The 19,674-nt window shown below is 41.5% G+C and overlaps 1 long non-coding RNA gene across 2 annotated transcripts in view; it reads left to right on the top strand.

Moving 5' to 3' along the window:
• Window positions 1–2,046: 2,046 nt before the first annotated feature.
• Window positions 2,047–19,674, top strand: part of LOC127489227 (uncharacterized) — a 174,385-nt gene continuing 156,757 nt past the window's right edge. For both annotated transcript variants that reach the window (XR_016230557.1, XR_016230556.1), the window contains exon 1: window positions 2,047–2,189. This is a non-coding gene — a long non-coding RNA (uncharacterized LOC127489227). The remainder of the gene's footprint in view (window positions 2,190–19,674) is intronic.

Here is a 19,674-nt window from a genome sequence, read left to right as displayed (position 1 = left end):
TTCAAATGGGATAATTCTAAATTATGCTGATTTTTTTTTTTTTTTTGACAGGCAGAGTGGACAGAGAGAAAGGTCTTCCTTTGCCGTTGGTTCACCCTCCAATGGCCGCCATGGCCAGCGCACTGCGGCTGGCGCACCGCGCTAATCCAATGGCAGGAGCCAGGTACTTATCCAGGTCTCCCATGGGGTGCAGGGCCCAAGCACTTGGGCCATCCTCCACTGCACTCCCTGGCCACAGCAGAGAGCTGGCCTGGAAGAGGGGCAACCGGGACAGAATCTGGCGCCCCGACCGGGACTAGAACCCAGTATGGGGGCGCCGCAAGACGGAGGATTAGCCTAGTGAGCAGCGGCGCCGGACTAAATTATACTGATTCTAAAACAATGTTGTGCATCCCTCTCAGCAGCTACATGCATTAAGCAGATAAGGAGACATTGGGCTGGAGCCGCGGCTCACTAGGCTAATCCTCCGCCTGCGGCGCCGGCACTCCAGGTTCTAATCCCAGTTGGGGCGCCGGTTCTGTCCCAGTTGCTCCTCTTCCAGTTCAGCTTTCTGCTGTGGCCCGTGAAGGCAGTGGAGGATGGCCCAAATCCTTGGGCCTTGCACCCGCATGGGAGACCAGGAGGAAGCACCCGGCTCCTGGCTTCGGATTGGCGCAGCGCACCGGCCATACGGGCCATTTTGGGGATGAACCAATGGAAGGAAGACCTTTCTCGCTGTCTCTCTCTCTCTCATTGTCTAACTCTGCCTGTCCAAAAAAAAAAAAAAAATGATAAGGAGACATTAAGTTTGCTTTTTGGAGGACAATGGAATGCTCAAAGCCATACTTATGGGAACATCAGCAGTGGCTTCTAACACTCCATTTTTGTCCTTTGCATCTTGGATTCTGCCCACTGGAGCTCACTTTTTTCTTTTTTTATTTACTTAGATGCCTAGACCCTAGGCTAGAATAAAAATAAAACATTTATTGAGACAGGAATATTTTTTGTGTTTTTTTTTTCTTTTTTGACTAGGTTTTTAGTCAAGCAATATGGGATGGTCGAAGGCCTCCAACATCCCTCTTGAGTCACGGGGCACTAGGAAGTGAAAACATACAAAATATCTTATTTCTGAGCAATGTTCCTTTGAGGAATGCTTCCGTAATTCCAGGAAAAGGAGAATAAAAAGCTGAAGTAAGAATGAGCTCAAATTATTGTCAGCTGTCATTAGTGAGAGGCATATGCTGTGGGGTAACGACTAGAGTAAGAGTTAGGGTCTTCCCTGGTATCAATTATCTTTGCAGCAAAAATAAATTGACCAATGATTTCATCTCAAAGTTTGTTTCCCCACCTTCAAAACAAGGTAGATGGAGAAAATGACCTCTATGCTTTCACTGTGATTGTCTCTTGGATTGTGAATCAAGAAAGTACTTAGACTACTGTGTTGTAACTTCAACTCAGTGGGCTTTATCGAGAATTTTTTTAGTGGGTTGCAAGTGGTATGTAAACTCTGGAGTCATAGAAATATTGACTCACCTTTTCTCTAGTTGTTTTCCATGAGATTAGATTCTAACCTACCATCTTTGTTTCAGTGTTATATGTGTGTATCCATCAGGATAACCCGGGTTATTCTATGGTAACAAACAACTGCAGAGTCTCAACAGCTTCTCATGACACAGTTTGTTTTGTTTCCATACAAAGTTCACAAAAGAGACACATGACTCTAGAGGACCTGTCTTCTTTATGGCATTCTGAACCATGGTTCACAATATTCCAATCTTCACCATGTCAATAGGCACTTGCAGAAGCAGGGAAGGCCATTCCATTGATATTTCACACTTGCTCTTCTAAGTTCTGTTCTAGAAGCATCATAAATCAATTCTCACAGTCCCTTGGCTTCTATCAATCACATGGCTCTACTTAATCGCAAAGATATCTAGGAAGACTACCTTCTATGAAGGAATAAGACAAATTGATATTGGTGGCCACTAATCTACCATACTATATCAACATTTCAGAGCAAGAGGTTGTAGGCAATCAGAAATAATGGTAGGTAGTAAGAACAGAAAACAGCTGGGACTGCAACACTTTATAGAGGTAGCCAGGGAGGCAGAGCTCAGCCAAGCCTTGAAATATGAGGAGTTGGAGAGAAGAAGGGGGGCTCCACCAGAAAGGAGGCAGCACTGAAGTGAGTCTCAGAGAAGAGAACAAAGGTAAGCTGCCTTGAGTTCCACTCCAAGCGAGTACCTTTCCATAGAATGCAGTTTTATTATTGTAAGATTATGAAAAAAGAACAAGAAGCAAAAGCAGGCTGTAGGATAACAAAAACCCTTTGTAGAGATGCATTTATGTAAAATGTGGGTGCATGTGCATTTCCCAGGAAACCTTGAGGCATTATCTCCAGCATATTGATGCTTTTTCTTGAAAGGTGTTCTCAGTAAGCCTTGTGGGTTCTGAGTGTGCCCACCAGTATTTGAATATATTCCTTCGTCCTTTTGAATTTAAGTCAGGTTGATTGGAGTAGAGTATAACTTACATTGGATAATATCTCCATATTTTCTGAGTGAAATCCTGTGATTTTAAAAAAAAGATTTATTATTTATTTGAAATGCAGAGTTACAGAGACAAGGGGAGAAACAGAGATCTTCCATCTGCTGGTTCATTCCCCAAATGGCTGCAATGGCCAGGGCTAGGCCAGTCCAAAGCTTCATCTGAGTCTCCAGCTGGGTGGCTGGGGTTCAAAAACTCGAGTCATCTTCTGCTACTTTCCCAGGCACATTATTAGCAGGGAGCTGAATTGGAAGTGGAACAGCTGGGGAATCAAACTAGTGCTAATAAGGGATGCTGGTGTCACAGGCAGCTGTTTAACCCACTATCCCACAACGCTGGCCCCAGTCCTGAGACTTTTTAACCTGAGCATGCAGTCATGTGACCACAAACACATTGATGATTATGAACATTTATATCACCTGAAAAAGCTTCCTCATGCTTCTCTTTAGTCAATATGCGTGCTCTGTGTTCAGCCCCGGAAGTCTCTGTTTTAGATCCTTATATTTGACCTTTCTGAGAATACCATGTAAATGGAATAACAGCTTTTCTAATGTGGCTGCTTTCATTTAGAAAGATGATTTTTATTTCTGATTCACCCGTGTTGTTCCATGCATCAGTAATTCATTTCATGTTATTGCTGAGTACTCTTTCACTGAATGGATGTTCCCGTTTGTTTATCTGTTCACCAGATGAAGGACATTTGGGTTGTTTCCAGTCTGGGGCAATTATGAATAAAGCTGCAATAAGCTTTCCTATCCAGAGTTTATGTGAGCATATATTTTCATTTCTCTTGAGTAAATACCTAAGAGTGGGACTGCTAGGTCAAATGGTAAGTGTATGTTTAACTTTATAAGAAATTGCCCAACTGAATTCCAAAGTGGCACAGCATCCCTTTTAATTCCAACTGCTGCTCGCTCTCCTGATACATTAAGGGAATTTTGAGAGGTAATGACAACTAAATCTCAAATATTCACATACATGACAACTTACCAAGTACTTTCTTTATTTTATGTGTTTTTGTAGCATCATGGTCGGAATGATGCCAAATTTAGAGTCAAATGACCTGGCTATTCCATACAAAGAAATCCTTAAACTTTTTGGAGGTCTAAATTTCTTTATTGAAATCATTGAGTTGTTACTTATAAGGTCATTAAAGGAACATGATAATTAAGAGATTGGATTTTAGTGTTAGTCTTCTTAGCTCTTCTACTAACCTGCTGGTATAGGAGAAAAGTTACCTATCTACCTGAGATACATGTAAAATAAGGATACTAGTCAGTACTTGATGGAGCTATCGTAATGATTAAAGAGGAATATGTAAAACACTTAATAGAGTGATCTCTGCAGTGTAAATTCTTCATAAATAACTTATTATTGACAGTATTATTAACACAGAGATAGTATATCTGAAGGCACTCTGTTAATTGTTCAATACTATGTAGAAGTGAACCATCTAGCAGTTAATAAAATTGGGATTTGATATTTATGATATTATGATACGAGGTTTGTTGATGTTAATTTTATCACTAGCCATTATGTTCTAAGCTCACAACTCTACATGGCTCTTGTTGTGTAGCCTTTAAAATATTTTCGAGGGATTTAAAAATAGTTTCTTCTATGAACAGGATGTGAAAAGCAATGACATTGTTCCCTTCTTTGTCTTAATTTTTTCTCACAATGCATTCATTAAGGTAGCATCTGATGACTCTACAGTAATAGAATTATTTTTATTTTTGTTATTTGAAAAGTAGATAGGTGATAGATAGACAGACAGACAGATCTATAGATAGTACTCTTATCACCGGTTCACTCCCCAAAATTCCTGTAACTGCCGATGCTGGACCAGGTTGAAACTGAAAGCCAGGAACTCCATCCAGCAGGTCTCCCATGTGGGTGGCAGTAATCCAACCATGTGAGCTGTCAGCTGCTGCCTCCCAGGGTGCACATTAGCAGGAAGCTGGAATCAGAGCAGAGCTGAGGCTTAGACCCAGGCACTCTAATATAGGACATGGGCATCCCAACCAACAACTTAACCACTGCACCAAATACTCACGCCAACAGCCTGTCTTTATATACTTGGGTTGTGTGTGTCTACACATGCATGTGTGTGTTTTGCCATTTTTTTGACCCACATAAGAATAGTTTTTATATATGAGAGGCCTTCAAAATGTCCAAGGAAAATGTCCACTATCCTTTAATACCATTTCTGTGAACCTTTTTGAAGTTCTGTCATAAACAAACCATATTCCTTTACTCTGTAAGATTTCAGATGTATTTTCTAAGAAAATCTGATATTCTCTTTTGTATCCTCTATATGTTCATGAAACTTATGAAATATACCATTGATCCAAAATTTTTATTGACTCAGCATTGCATGTTTCATTTTGTCAACTGCCCCAATTGTGCTCCATATATTCTTCTTTCCCTCTGTCACAGGAGCAAATACAGGATCATATATTACATTTGGCTTTCATTTCTCTTTTGTTCTCTTTAATCTGCGATAGTTCCTTAGCCTTGCTAAGTTTTGTATGTGATGGACATTATTGAAGACTACAGAATAACTGATTTGTGTAATGTATTCTTTACTCAAAGTCTGTCTGATATTACCTCATGATCATATTCTGGTTGTGTATCTCCATTTGGAATCCTATAAAATTGTAGTGTCCTCAGGATATCATATCCAGAAGGCTACAAGGTTTGCTGATGCTAACTTTGATTATTGGCTAATAAGTAATTCAGTTTCTCCTCTTACGGGTAGGATGCTCCCCACCCCACCCCCCAACGCAATTCATAAGATTTATCTCCTAGTTTTTTAAAATTAATTAATTAATTTATTTATTTGAAAATCAGAGTTAGAATCTTCCATCTGCTGGTTCACTCCCTAAATGGCTGCAATGGTCAGGGCTAGGCCAGGCCAAAGCCACAAGCCCCAATCCCCATACAGATCTCCCACATGGATGGCAGATACTTGGGCCATCTTCCGCTGGTTTCCCAAGTGCAGTAGCAGGGAGCTGGATCAGAAGTGGAACAGGCAGGACTCTAATCAGAGCTCATATGGAATGCTGGCATTATAGGCAGACACTTAATCAGCTACACCACAGTGCTGGCCCTTAATTTCTACATTTTTACATGAATGAAGGAGCTTTGCCCCAAAATGAAATGGGATAGAAACAGGGCTCAATAAATCAATTATCTCACAACCTGACAGGTATCCATCTCCCAATCTATCTCCAAAACAATCAGGAACAAGGAGTATCTAGACCTTAACCACAAAAGACCCTCTACTTCCCTTTCAGGGACTTCCCCACCCCACGTGTCTGTACAGAGTAGCCCAATATGATGGACATGTGACCTTCCTGGGGTGGTGGTAGTGGGAAACATTGGCATATGCAAATAATTCCAATAGTGCCTGCACAGAACACCAAGGCAGGTATAAAGCTAAGTGTTGTGTGCCAAGGGGCTGAGCCAGAACTCCAGGCCTGGTGCAGATCGAAGGGCCATGTGCTGAGCAGGGCGAGAAACCCCTAGCTTCTCCAACCCCATGAAAGCACCTGTTCGGCTTCCATCAAAAGATCGTCTGTGGAATCTCTTCCCACATTCTCTCTACCTTGTGTTTGAGCAGAATCCTCTAATAAACTTTATCTGGGCTGCATGTTGGCCTCTTGTCTATTTCTGTTTGCAAGTAAGCCAAAGAACCTGGGGTCAGTAACATCCTGATGATTGCATTACTTCACTCACACCGTGGCATTCTAGAATGATGAAAGCCCCCTTCTATTTATTTCTTCTTTCTCTCCTTCCTTGCCTTCCTTCTTTCTTCTGTCCTCTCACCCTCCCTTCCTTCACTTCCTCCCTCCCTCCCACCCTCTTTCCTTCCTTCCTATCCTCTATCATCTGTCTATGTGTCCATATATATCTATCTATCATGTATCAATTTCAGTTTATACTCATGGATTCATATTTTAATATATCACCTTTCATATTTATTTTGTGGCCAGAGGGAGTCCCCTCAAGCTAGCAATCACCTCTTTTAAACATTCTCCCTGGAGAACATGTTTGGCACATGGGTGAAAACCCCACTTGGGATGCCCACATCTCATATTGGAATGCCTGGATTTGAGTCCTGTCTCCACTTTGATTCCAGTTTTTTGGTAACGTTAACTCTGGTAGGTACAGATGATGGCTCAATTACCTGGGCCCCTGTCACCCACTTGGGAGGCCTAGGTTGAGTTCTGAGCTCCTGGTTTCAGCCTGGCCCAGATCTGGCTGTTGCAGGCATTTGAGGAGTGAACCAGCTGACAGAAGATCTTCCTCTCTGTCTCTTGACTTACAAATAAAAATACAGTTGACTTGACAATTTAATGCTTAAAAAAACATAAATTTCTTCATGCATTTTCCTGAGAAATTACTTAGTTTTGGGTAAGGTAAGACATTGCAGTATTAGTTTGTACTTTTATTACTCCAGCCCTGAAATCACCCATTTCTTTTTTCTTATAGCAAAAAATGCTATTGAGAAATCAAGATTTAGGTTCTAGGGGTGATATTGTGTGTCAGTGCTGTTAAATAATTTTAGCAGCTAGAGCTAGGGTAAAAACATATTTATATAGGTATGTAATTACATGTATATAATGGAATCAATAGTTTATACCAACACCTCCAGTTCCAATACAACTCTATATTTTTCCTTGTTTTCCCATTTTTTTTATATTTATATCTTTTTGCTTCCATGGTGAGAATATCGTCTACAGATTGTGCCAACACACTTACCAGTTTACTCAATTCCAAAGTGCAAATTTAATTCTAGAATTGCCAAGCCCAAGGTGCCTTTTTAAAAAACAACAGTTTAAGGTTTGTTCGCATCTCCACTTCCTGTAGACTGAAATTACATATTTGTAGTGCCTATCCTATAGTCACTTGTGTTACTCCTTTTCCTTTGGCATGCTGCTATTACTCATTCTAGATGAAGTTGTATTTACTTAATTTTTTTTTGCATTTGAGTTTTCCCTTTCTGTCTTATTAATTTTATTTTTTAATGTTAAGAGCTTCAATATTTCCTAAAGTCCAAACTACTGCCAGCCCAGCCTTCCCTCTGTCAGTCTTGTGGTCGACCAGTTTATCTTAATCCTTCCGATGTTTCTTTATGCCCAAACCATGAGATTTACACATTTTTTTCTTATTTCTATTTCTTTCTTACACAACAGCATAATATACTTGTATACTCTTTTCACTACTTTTCTACAAAAACTCAATGTGTGGATCCTTTCTTCTGCCTTGTTCTGCTATGGATTTATAATATTTCCCTATTGTGGCTATGTGGAGAAAACAAGAGATGCTTCTAAGTCTTTTCTGTGTACCCAGAGGCTTGACACAGAATCGACCTCCTACACAGATGATTGCAGAGGTGTTTCATGGACTGGAACGGAGGGCAGCACTGAAATACACCCCAGTGCATGCCAGACTACGTGACAACTTTTGTGTTGCTGCTTTTTGCCCTTTTAAAATAATATTAATTGAGGCCAGTGCTGCGGCTCACTAGGCTGATCCTCCGCCCAGCGGCGCCGGCACACCGGGTTCTAGTCCCGGTCGGAGCGCCGGCTTCTGTCCTGGTTGCCCCTCTTCCAGTCCAGCTCTGCTGTGGCCAGGGAGTGCAGTGGAGGATGGCCCAAGTGCTTGGGCCCTGCACCCCATGGGAGACCAGGATAAGTACCTGGCTCCTGCCATCGGATCAGCGCGGCGCGCCGGCCGCAACACGCCGGCTGTGGCGGCCATTAGAGGGTGAACCAACGGCAAAGGAAGACCTTTCTCTCTGTCTCTCTCTCTCACTGTCCACTCTGCCTGTCAAAAAAAAAATACTATTTATTGAATGACTTTAGAGGCAGCATGAGAGAGAAAAACAGACAGGCATACATGTCTTCTATCCACTGATTTACTTAGCAAATGTCCACAAAAGCCAGATTTTGGCCAGGCCTAGGCCAATAACAAGAAAATCCAACCTGGTCCTCCATACATGTGGCAGGGCTCCAAGTGCTTGGAACATCCCCTACTGCCCTTCTGGGCACATTAGCAGGAAGCTGGATTTGGAATGGAGCTCCAGGGATTCAAACTGACACTCTGATATGGGATGCCTGTGTCACAAGCAGGGGCTTAACCTGCTGTGCCACCAGGCCAACCCCTGCCTTGTACCTTATATCCAACACCTAAACTGTTCAGTCTTGTATGTAAGGGTGCTTCAAAAAGTTTGTGGAAAATGGAATTGAAAGTTAAGTTTATTTTGGTACCCCCAAATTTCAAAATCCAAGCATAATTTCTCCATGATGCATGTATCCATGAATGTCTTGAAAGCCCTTCATATATGTGATTTCAAAATTTGGAAGCATCAAAATAAACTCATCTTTTAATTCCAGTTCTTGTGAACTTTTTGAAGTAGCCTGGTATAATGCCTCAGTATCTCCTTTTACTCTCTTACACAGCTCGTGCAAAGCTACCGGTCTAAGTGATTCAATCCTCACTCATTCTAACATCTCCTTTCAGACTGTGAAGAATTTTAAATTCCATTTTAGTGGTCCAGAATTCTCTCTCTACCTTTTATTCCTGGTCAACATTTAACCATCTAGTTAAATGTTAGTGATTTATAAATCACTTATGTAACTTACTTGTTAAATAGCCCTCATTAAACTACTCTGGCAAAGTTATTATTTCTAAAATAAACAGCACTTGGCCCACATCTCAAATATAGCACTCTTTGGCCTGGATTGCAGTACTTAGTTTACTTTTACTCTCATGGTCTCCCCTTACAGGATTCCTCAAATCCTAGGATTCTCATTTATCTCCAGTTATTTACACAGTTTCTGCTCAAAAATAGTTTGGAGTGATTCACCAAATTGATAAGACTCTTCCCCCACTCTGAAAATCAATCCATTTTCTGTGATACAGGTCCACGTAAAATTATCTATACAAGATTCTTAGAAACTCTACAGTTAGAACATTGTCAGGAAGGGGGCGCCATTTAACAATTGGTAGAGAAGATTTTTGTAACTTTTTACATAGAAAGATGGCATCATTGTGGCTCATGTTGGAATATATTTCCTACTTCTTTCTGAGATGTCAATGTACTTAACATTCGACATTTTAATTGAAAAGTAAGCCCCTTCTAAGCTCCTTTGCAAATTTGTGCATCAAGCTAATCTATGGCCTGATAAATTCCACGTAAGTTTATGAAACTTCAGAATGTTGAGAAGGCAAAAAGGACAACAGTTGATAAGGTCTAATGTTCTCCAAATTTATCAATACACTTCACATATATTAATGAGTGTATATGTGTATTATAGCAACAAGTGAAATTGTGTGTGTGGGGGTTCCTTTTAGATAAAAATTGTCATAGAATTATACTCAGGAGGCCTGTTACTATTATTTCTGACTGCTGGTTGTATCACTACTGGTAGAGGCTTCCTTAGTAAGGTTGTACCTAGATTTCAGCGGAAGTAGTACCCAAAACGGCTCAGAACCCAGAGGATGTGGCAGTCCCTTCTGACACAGGGCCCTGAGATCTGAGTGTCAGGAGGTCAAGGGGAAACAATCTTGGTAAAGGCCCCTGGGGCTGACTCTCCCTACATTCTGGGTGCCTATTTGGGGCTGAGTTGCTTTGAATGCCTGGGCTCAGCCCCACAAGGCATAAATAGAGCTTATTATTGTTAGAAGCAACCTCAAGCCCATTCTCCAGCACAGGGACATAAATAAGACCAGGGCTGTCTTGGAAGGGGCGTAAATCTCTGACCAAAATGAGAGAAGAGGGAGCCATTCGCTCTCAACCATAGTTAACATGCTGGCTGAATTTCCAAATAAGCTTTTATCTCTGAAGACTGATTGTCAGTGATGGCTATAAAAATGAGAGTGAGAATGACCCCACCTTTCCAGATTCCTCAGCTCCACCGTCTGTAGGCATTTTCCCCACAGAGAGAGCCCTAAGTGTGGCTTAGCTTTCTGCGGGTGGAGACTGCGCTGTACCCTGTCCCTCAGCTTCTGCTGCAACCCCCTGTTCCACGAGTGGCAGTGGACAGGGGTGAACAGGAGAGACCACTGGGAAGAGAGCTGTTAGCCAGCCGATTGCTGCCCCTTCCAGGGTACAAAATCCTCCTGCCACTGCCTTCTTGCATTGCACACAGAAAGGGCAGGAAACCAAGGGAAATGCCTCTCTCTGAGTTAAACGCCTCTGGAGTTCGAGTGCCTCTCCCTGCCAGCAAACTTTTAGAATATTGTGTAAGTTACAAATTATTTTTCGTAGATTCTGGTTGTCTGTCTTCTTAGAAACGTGACAAAGGTGGTATTTCTTTGTCTTTATCTAACGTTTGGGTTTCTTTTTCCTTGATTTAGAAATTCTTCCTTCAAGAAGCATTTTTTTAATGCTGCCAATAAACACAAGGCAAGATAGCAAAAATGCAGCGTGTGCTTGTTTTCATTTGATTTTTAAAGTTTTTCTTTTAATTAAAACATTTGACGGATTGTACTTATACATGGGGTATCATGTCATGCTCCATGCATATGTCCCTTAGTTAAGATCTTTGCAGAAAAGGGCAGTGATTATGAACAACTGCTTTGCTCCCCATCTTAGAATCTGCACATCTTAAAGCAGTTTTCATCACTTTCAAGGAATTTGCTTCAGTTTATTTTGGGATGACTTGTATTTTTTTTCCTCCCTCTGAAATGGATATTTTTTTTCTTTTATCCCTCTTCTTTTGTAAGTCACATTTCCAATCAAAGAAAGTCTTTGGAACAAACAAACAAAAATCCTACGATAATTGAAACAGAAGCAGCCCAATCTGATGTCCTAGTAACTATTTGTAAAGATGAGATGCAGATTTCCTTTTGATACCCTCAAATGCTGGCCATCTTAGGGCACTGAAAAGAATTACGACTCAATGAACTGCATGCTGACATATGACTAAATAAGTAAATAACCGGAGTGAAGGCCGCTGCTGTTTCACAGCTTCCCCAGTTACATATACACTTTCAAACAAGCATGAAATGTAGGTCTCTGGACATCACTTAAAAGAACCACAAATAAACAAAGTGTGATCCCACACTCCTATTCCTCCCGGACAGCTAGGAAGCTTGGCTGGGAATCTGGCCGGTTTCTGCTGCTCTTCTTGCCCCGTGCACTGTAAACACAAACAGTGCAGTTTGGAACACGCAGGGTCCTGCTGCCCTGCGTGCTGTAAACACAAATGTTGCAGCTCAGAGTGCTCAGGGTCCTGCTGCCCTGCCACACTCCTCCAGCCCCCGGAGTGAGCAGGCAGAGTCTGGGGCCATCATCTCACCTTTTATTTTGCAAAGAATCTCACTCCAGACTCTGATATTTCGATTTTAACATCTGGACTAAGTCAGCCCAAGGGACTGGGAGCCAGATTTGCCAATTCTCAAGTGCAGCTCTCTTTCACCTGAAAGATATATGCTGAGCTCAAGCCCTGCAGTTAGGGGTCAAATGGATGCCAAAATAATAGAACATTTATACAGAACACATTCCTTTTGTATTAAACACAACAGGAGAGCTGGAAGTTTTGTTCGATGTTATCTATTCTGATTTTCTTTCTGCACAAAAGTAAACTGAGGTAGAGAATGGAGCTTAGTTGTCCCCAGTTTTTGCACTACTGCTAACCTTGACTTTGAACTGTCTGGATCAGTTACCTTTCACTGCCTAGCAAACCATCCCAAAAGGTAATGGCTCTAAACAACAATGATTTATTCCTTGTCAGAATTCCGTGCTCACATTGGCTCACTCGTGCAGCTAGCATTCACTAGCCTGGGGGTTGGAAGCTGGGCTCTTCCTCTCTGCGTGGTCTTTTGCTCAAGGCTTCTTCACAGCGTGAGGGTTCCAAGACAGAGCCCCAAGAGGGATGGTACACATCCCTTCATCAAATCTGCATTTGCTCTTTGCTGATTCCCATGGGCCAAAGCAAATTACACAGACAAACCCAAGATGAAGGTGGGAAATGCAGAAGGAGAGGGTGTCAAGAAGCCTGACCAGCCGAAGAGTTACTGTCAGTCTTCACACAGCTTATGGCAATGTTACCCCCATGGCGTTCCACTTACAAATGGAAAAAGGAGAGTTCCCTAGTCAAGAATTTCTAATAGAGTGCCAGCAGTGTGGTGCAGCAGGTTAAGATGCCACTTGGAATTCTGGCATCTCATAGCTAGGCACGGGTTCAAGTCCTGGATACTCTGCTTCCTTATTCAGCTTCCTGCTAATGCACCTGGGAAGGCAATAGAAGATGAACTGAATGCTTGGGCCCCTGTAACCCATGTGGAAAAGCTAGATGAATTTCCTGGTTCCTGGCTTTGGCAGCCCAGACCTGGCTGTTTCGACCATTTGGAAAGTGACCCAATGGATGGGATCTCTCTCATTTTACTCTCCCTCTCTGTCTCTCTGTCATTCTGACTTTTAAATCAGTCAGTATTTTTTAATAAGTTTTAAGGGTTCCAAAGAAATAAGAAGAGGTAAAAATATGATCTCCCGAATAGATGTGACTGAGATCTCCTTTTCCTTGTGAAGCAGTTAATTCACACCACAGAAAACAGATAGCTTCAAAAACATTGGCCTTGGACTTTGAGAAGACCGGCTTCTGTTACTTTTCTGCTACCCCCACTTGAAATACATTTTTCATGAACTTGAACTCTGTCAGTGGAGTTTCAGGATCAAATGCTGAATTGTTGACATCATCCATTTCAACAGTGACTGGGCAGGGATGGCCTGGCTTGGAGGTCAGACACTGGGTGAAGTGCTTGAACCTCCTTGGAGCACAGTGGCTGGGCACAGGCCTTGGGTGATGGGGCGTCAAATAGCTGATGTAAGAACACGTACGGGTTCCTTAGGCGTGTAAATTCCAGAGAATCTCTTTCTGGAGTGTGTCAAATACTCTATGTAGATTATAAAAAAAAAAAAAAAAAGCGGTGGTATTCTGCTGGCTGTTTCTGGCTTTATATTTTGAAATTCTTCTTCTGACTTAGTGAAGAATTATAATATTATCAAAAATATCCTTTTTGTAACAAAATGCTACCTTTAAAAATAAAAAGAAAGCCATTACTTATGCAATAAAGTGAAAATTAGTCTATTTCCTGTTCCCAAGTCCCTTTCTTGAGGTAGTCACCAACACCTTTTCTCAGACACCATGTTGATGCTGAGGTGTGTTTGTGTATGTAGCATAATATGTGCACTAGTCTGCTGTATTTTAACTTGCTTTAAAAAATGACTGTACTGGAGATTGTTCCGTATGAACACAGGTAGACAGATATTTATTTAAAGGAGTCCCTGGTCTTTTCCACAGAATTTTCACATGCACCATTTTCAGATTCACATCTATTACAATCAAGTGTAGCCGGTCATTCTGTGTTTAGCATCTGTGTGCATTGTGTCCAGAACAAGTTGTCAATATAAGCACAGGCTCCTTTCCTCTGGCCCAAAAAAGTAGGATAATGACAAAGTGGTAATGGAGAGAAGACGAAATGGCTAGATCCAGTCCTAAAACATTTACTTTTTTTTTTCTGAGTTTTAATTTTTTCTCTGGTTAAAAATAGAAAAAGCTGAGGCAGGTGTTTGACCTAGCAGTTAAGACTCCAGTTACGATGCCCCCTGCCCATGTTGGAGTACACGGGCTCAAGTTCTAGCTCTGACTCCTGGTCAAGGCAGACTGCGAGAGGCAACAGTCATGGCTCAGATAATTGAGTCCTCGCCACCCTCCTGCGAGACTGGAATTGAGTTCCTGGTTCCCAGCTTCAGCCCAGCCCTGCTCTGGCTCTTGTGGGCATTTGGGGAGTGACCCAGCAGATGGGAGTGCTTAGTCTCACATACTTGTGCTCTCTCTCCTCCCGTCCCTTATCTCTCACTCGTAAATTTCAAAAAACTTAAATGGGAAAATATCACTGGCCTTAATAATATGGTTATGATGATCAAGTATACAAATGTGTTATTGGGAGTATTTTGTGAAATCCAGGAATTATACAACTATTATCTAACTCACACATAGACCAAAGCATGCAGGGGATGCCATGAATGAGTGAAATTCTCAACATGAAAATTTGATCATGTCACTGCCCCCCCAAGGTGTTGGAGAATGAACTCCCACTCGGGTCTTCAATTTCATGTCACCAGTGAGCTCCAGCCAATCAACTTTTTGTTTACTTCTTCAGAAAAATACTCTTTAACTTCCTGAATATTTTTGTGACTCTTGGGCCAACTGCCCAGGCAATTCTCTTCACTGAGAGCACTCTTCTTCCCTAACACGTAGCCTCTCCACCCCTGTCGTCTCTTCCCTTCCAGCTGTAAGTCCAGATCAGGTGCTTGTCCCCAGGAAGTGTGCGGAGCACCGTGATTTCCTCAATTCCAGCAGGTCCATGACTTCATTTTCTGCCTCTGCCCCAGACATTCCTGAATTGAATAGTTATTCACTGAACACTTTTTGATTGAATGGGTTAATGCATTAGTTACTATAGCCATGATGAAGACAGTGCCCTGGAAAGCATTTTGTGTGGCCTGGGAAGTGGGAGGAAATGAAGATTAAACTTTAAAAAAAATGGCAGGAGATATTCTACTGGAGTTGGTTACTAAAATCAAGGTTATGTTCCTTTAAAAATGTTTTAAATATATTAATTTGAAAGCAGAGAGATGGAGACACACACACATACAAATAAAGAGTTTCTATCTACTAGTTTATTCCCCAAATGTCTAAAACAAATGGGGCTGGGTTGAGGCCAAATCTTGGAACCGGGAATGGAATCCATGTTTCTCAAATAGGTGGCAGGGACACAATTATTGTAGCTATCGATCCGGACTTCTGATGTGTTCATTAGCAGGAATCTGGGGTCAAGCACCAGAACCAGGAGAACCAAGCTCAGGTACTCTGAGGTGGGACACAGGTGACTTAACTGCTAAGCCACGTGCGTGCTCCCGAGGTCATGTTTCATATGAAATTTGGATGTCCATCCATCTCTGTGCAATTTTTTTTCTTAGTTTTAGATTGGATTATACTGCCTTGTGTATACCTTAAAGAAGTGCGTGAGAAATTAATGTCCATTTTAGGAAATACCTTAACCAACAATGACTATCTTAATCTGTCCCTTCAACAAAATACTTGAATCTTAGTGAATTAAGTAGCAGGAATTTATTTCTCACAGTTCTAGAGACTGAAGTTCACGATCAGGGCACCAAAGGATTCAGTGTCTAAGAAATCCTTGCTCCTTGTTTCATAAACGGCACCTCTTTTGCATCCTCACATGGCAGAAGGGGTTAAACACTGCATCCTCACATGGTGAAGGGGAAAATAAGACAAACACACTTCCTCAAGGTCTTTAATAAGGGCACTAAATCCCTTTCGTGAGGCCCAAGTCCTCGTGACCTCATCACTGCTTAAAAGCCCCACCTCTTGGTAGAATTGCACTGGAATTGTTTCAACTTGAATTTTGGAGGAATACAAACATTCAAACCATAGCAGCAGCCTTGTTAAAACACTTAAATGCTCATTTGGGAATGATATGAAACATCCACTGGGGTTTGATTGTCTGTTTTCAGCCTTCATGTTGTATCATCAGAGAACTTCAGCGCCTTAGAAAAGAGCAGCCATCTCTGAAAGTAATAATGATGAAGACCAAGGGCTGTGCTGCAGCATTCTCAGACAGATAGAGGAGACCAAGAAGATCCTGCCACAGGGACAAATCTACAGGAAAACTGCCAAGTAAATAGAGCTTGGTTTTTAATACTTCATGCATTTTATGTTTGAGCAAGTCATAGTCCTAACACGTGAAAACATATTTTTTTTTGGAAGAGGCTGTTTCCCAAAGTTACTAGCAAAAGGGACTTTTGACTGATATAAAAAATTCTTCAAAATATGGCCCCAGCAGGACTTACATTACCTGAGAGACAGCATGTTGGTTAGAAATTTGGGCTCTTTGGCTGACGCCTGTGGCTCAATAGGCTGCTCAATAGGGTGCCGCCTGCGGCAGCGGCACCCCGGATTCTATTCCTGGTCAGGGCACCAGATTCTGTCCCAGTTGCCCCTCTTCCAGTCCAGTTCTCTGCTCTGGCCCGGGGCAGTGGAGGATGCCCCAAGTCCTTGGGCCCTGCACCCACATGGGAGACCAGGAGAAGCACCTGGCTCCTGGCTTCAGATCAGCGCGGTGTGCTGGCTGCAGCGCGCCGGCCGCAGTGGCCATTGGAGGGTGAACCAACGGTAAAGGAAGACCTTTCTCTCTGTCTCTGTCTCTCTCACTGTCCACTCAGCCTGTCAACAAACAAACAAACAAAAACAAAACACAACCAAAAAAAAAAACAAAAGAATTTTGGGCTCTGACCTGTGGCAGGGATAGTCTTTTGGGATCTCAAACTTGTCATTTATTATTCGTTGTAACACAGACAATGTACTTACTTTTTCTTACTTATATTTGTACATCATTAAAATGTGTCTAATAGCAATATCATCACTTGCTGCCTGGCTGTTGTGAAGTTCAGAGAGAAGATGAATGTACACTCTGCAGTTAAACATTGCTCAATTAATGTTAGCTTTCATGCTTAGTTTGGGTTTCATTTTCATAGTAAGGTTTATTTTTGTGTATTTTGTTTTCTTTTAAATTAGTGAATACGCATGGTTGAAAGAGTCAAGTAGTTATACAAGATTTATAGTGAAAAATAGATCTCTGTGCCCCACCTGTCTCTCCTACTACTTTCTTTCCCCAAAGGAAATCAATTTCAATTCATTTAGCTTGTTCTATTGATATTTACCACCCTCTCTCTAAACCAGAGCTTCTCAAAAAATGAGCAGCAAATAAATTACAGGTGTGGAGAGGTATTAATCCTTTCTGCCCTAGGATGGTCGAGTAGAACGTGGGGTAGCAAGTGACTCTGTCAACTGTCTTTCAATCTCAGTCTTTCCATTTATTCCTGTGTGCCTAGGTATTTATGTGTATGTCTGTGCCATGTCTTGAACAAGGTTGGGAAGAATTGCTAAATATAGTGTTACTAATAGGGTCATCAAAGAAGGAGGTACCTTTCTCTGAAGGGAGGAAAGAACTTCCACTTTGACCATGGCCTTGTCTAAAAATTATCAGAGTCAGTGAACTCAGGGGGCTTCCATAGCCTTGGCAGCTCATGACAAGAGCCTAGGGTGATTACTGAGGCCATAAACAAGAGTGTCAATTTGTTAAGTCAACAACAGGAGTCACTGTGCACTTACTCCTCATGTAGGGTCTTTGTCCTTAGTGTGCTGTACATTGAGATTTAATGCTATAACTAGTGCTCAAACAGTATTTTTCACTTTATGTTTCTGTGTGGGAGCAAACTGTTGAAATCTTTCCTTAATGTATGCTAAACTGATCTTCTGTATATAAAGAGAATCGAAAATGAATCTTGATGTGAATGGAAGGGGAGAGGGAGTGGGAAAGGGGAGGGTTGTGGGTGGGAGGGACGTTATGGGGGGGAAGCCATTGTAATCAATATTCTGTACTTTGGAAATTTATATTCATTAAATAAAAGTTAAAAAAAATAGATGTTTCAATTTAGTATCCATTGATTTCACACACACAAATACCTGTTTTCACATGTACACACACACACACACACACACAGACATTTTGTTTCTCCCACTCTTTCCATGTAGTATCACAATATGGGTTACATGAATATTCATTGTTTCTTGTAATAGGAACAGATAATTAATAAATCATGTAGTATATTGTAGCTTGTTTCTTTTATGTAACAATACTTCTTTTCTCTGGAGTGACTGCTTGTCTTGATTTTTTTCTTTGTTTTGTTTTTTCATGTAGTATTCATCAAATATTATCAGCCCAATTTCTTCACCAATTGTCAAAATCTTCAGATATTCTTTAATTTTATATTCTAGAAGACAGCTCATAGAAATTCTTAACACTTTCTCTTAATGAAATTTGTTCTCTTCTGTAATTGGTGCCCAGCTATCTGGATAGTTGTTATTTTGGGAACTTATTTCCTGTCAGAGATTCATTATTGCTTTATATGTCTTCTCTTGATCATTTTCTTGTTTTGCTGGACCAAATTGTTCAATTACTTCTTAAGAAAGGGATACTGGGGCCAGTGCTGTGGCATAATGGGTAAAGCTGCTGCCTGCACTGCCAGCATCCCATGTGGACATTGGTTCAAGTTCCGGCTGCTCCACTTTTGATCGAGCTTTCTGCTAACGAGCCTGGGAAAATAGCAGAAGATGGCCCAATTTCTTGGGTCCCTGCACCCAAGTGGGAGACCCGAAAGAAGACCCTGGCTTTGAACTGGCCCAGACCCAACTGTTGTGCCCATTTGGTGAATGAACCAGTGGATGGAAGATTTCTCCCTCTCTCCATCCCTCTCGTTTTGCTTCTCCTTTTTTGTAAGTCTGCTTTACAAATAAGGAAATTTTTTTCTAAAAAAAGGGATATTGGGATGTAAAAAAAATCATGTCCATGGTACGCATTTAAATGTCTTTATTCTGATACCACCTGTGATTGAAAGTTTTGGTGGGTGTAAAATTTTAGAATGTAATTCGTTTCCCTTTGAAATTGAAGACTTCAGTGCTTTATCTTCTACTTCTAGGTTTACTGAGCAGTCCAAAGCTCTCTCCGAATCTTTAACCTTTCTGAACAATTTTTGAGAAAATTTTCACTGACGACTTCCTTTCTGTCTCACTGTGTTCTTTGTGAAATTTCCATTGTTTAGATATAGAAAATTCTCCTGATTTGAACATTTTTTTGTTTAATGTTCTACTTCCCATTGCCATTTTACTCTGCTTTTTTGGATGTTTCTTCAATTTTACCTTGTAACCCTTCTCTTTTTTTCTTTTAAAGATTTTATTTATTTGAGAGGCACAGTTACAGGCCGAGAGAGGGAGAGATAGAAAGAGAGAGATCTTCCATCCACTAGTTGACTCTCAAATGGCCACAATGGCCAGAGCTGAGCCAATCTGAAGCCAGGAGCCAGTAGCTTCCTCCAGGTCTCTCACATGGGTGCAGGGGCCCGAGCACTTGAGCCATCTTCCACTGCATTCCCAGGCCATACGCAGAGAACTGGGTTGGAAGAGGAACAGCTGGGACACTAACCGGCACCCATATGGGATGCCAGCACTGCAGGCCGAGGCTTAGCCTACTACACCAAAGCACCAACCC

The sequence above is a fragment of the Oryctolagus cuniculus genome, chromosome 2 (genome assembly GCF_051225735.1).
Source record: "Oryctolagus cuniculus isolate XC-2025 breed Fujian yellow rabbit chromosome 2, ASM5122573v1, whole genome shotgun sequence".
NCBI classification, from domain to species: Eukaryota; Metazoa; Chordata; class Mammalia; order Lagomorpha; family Leporidae; genus Oryctolagus; species Oryctolagus cuniculus.
The sequence above is the reverse complement of the archived record's forward strand: the minus strand, read 5'-3'. Positions and strand labels throughout refer to the sequence as shown.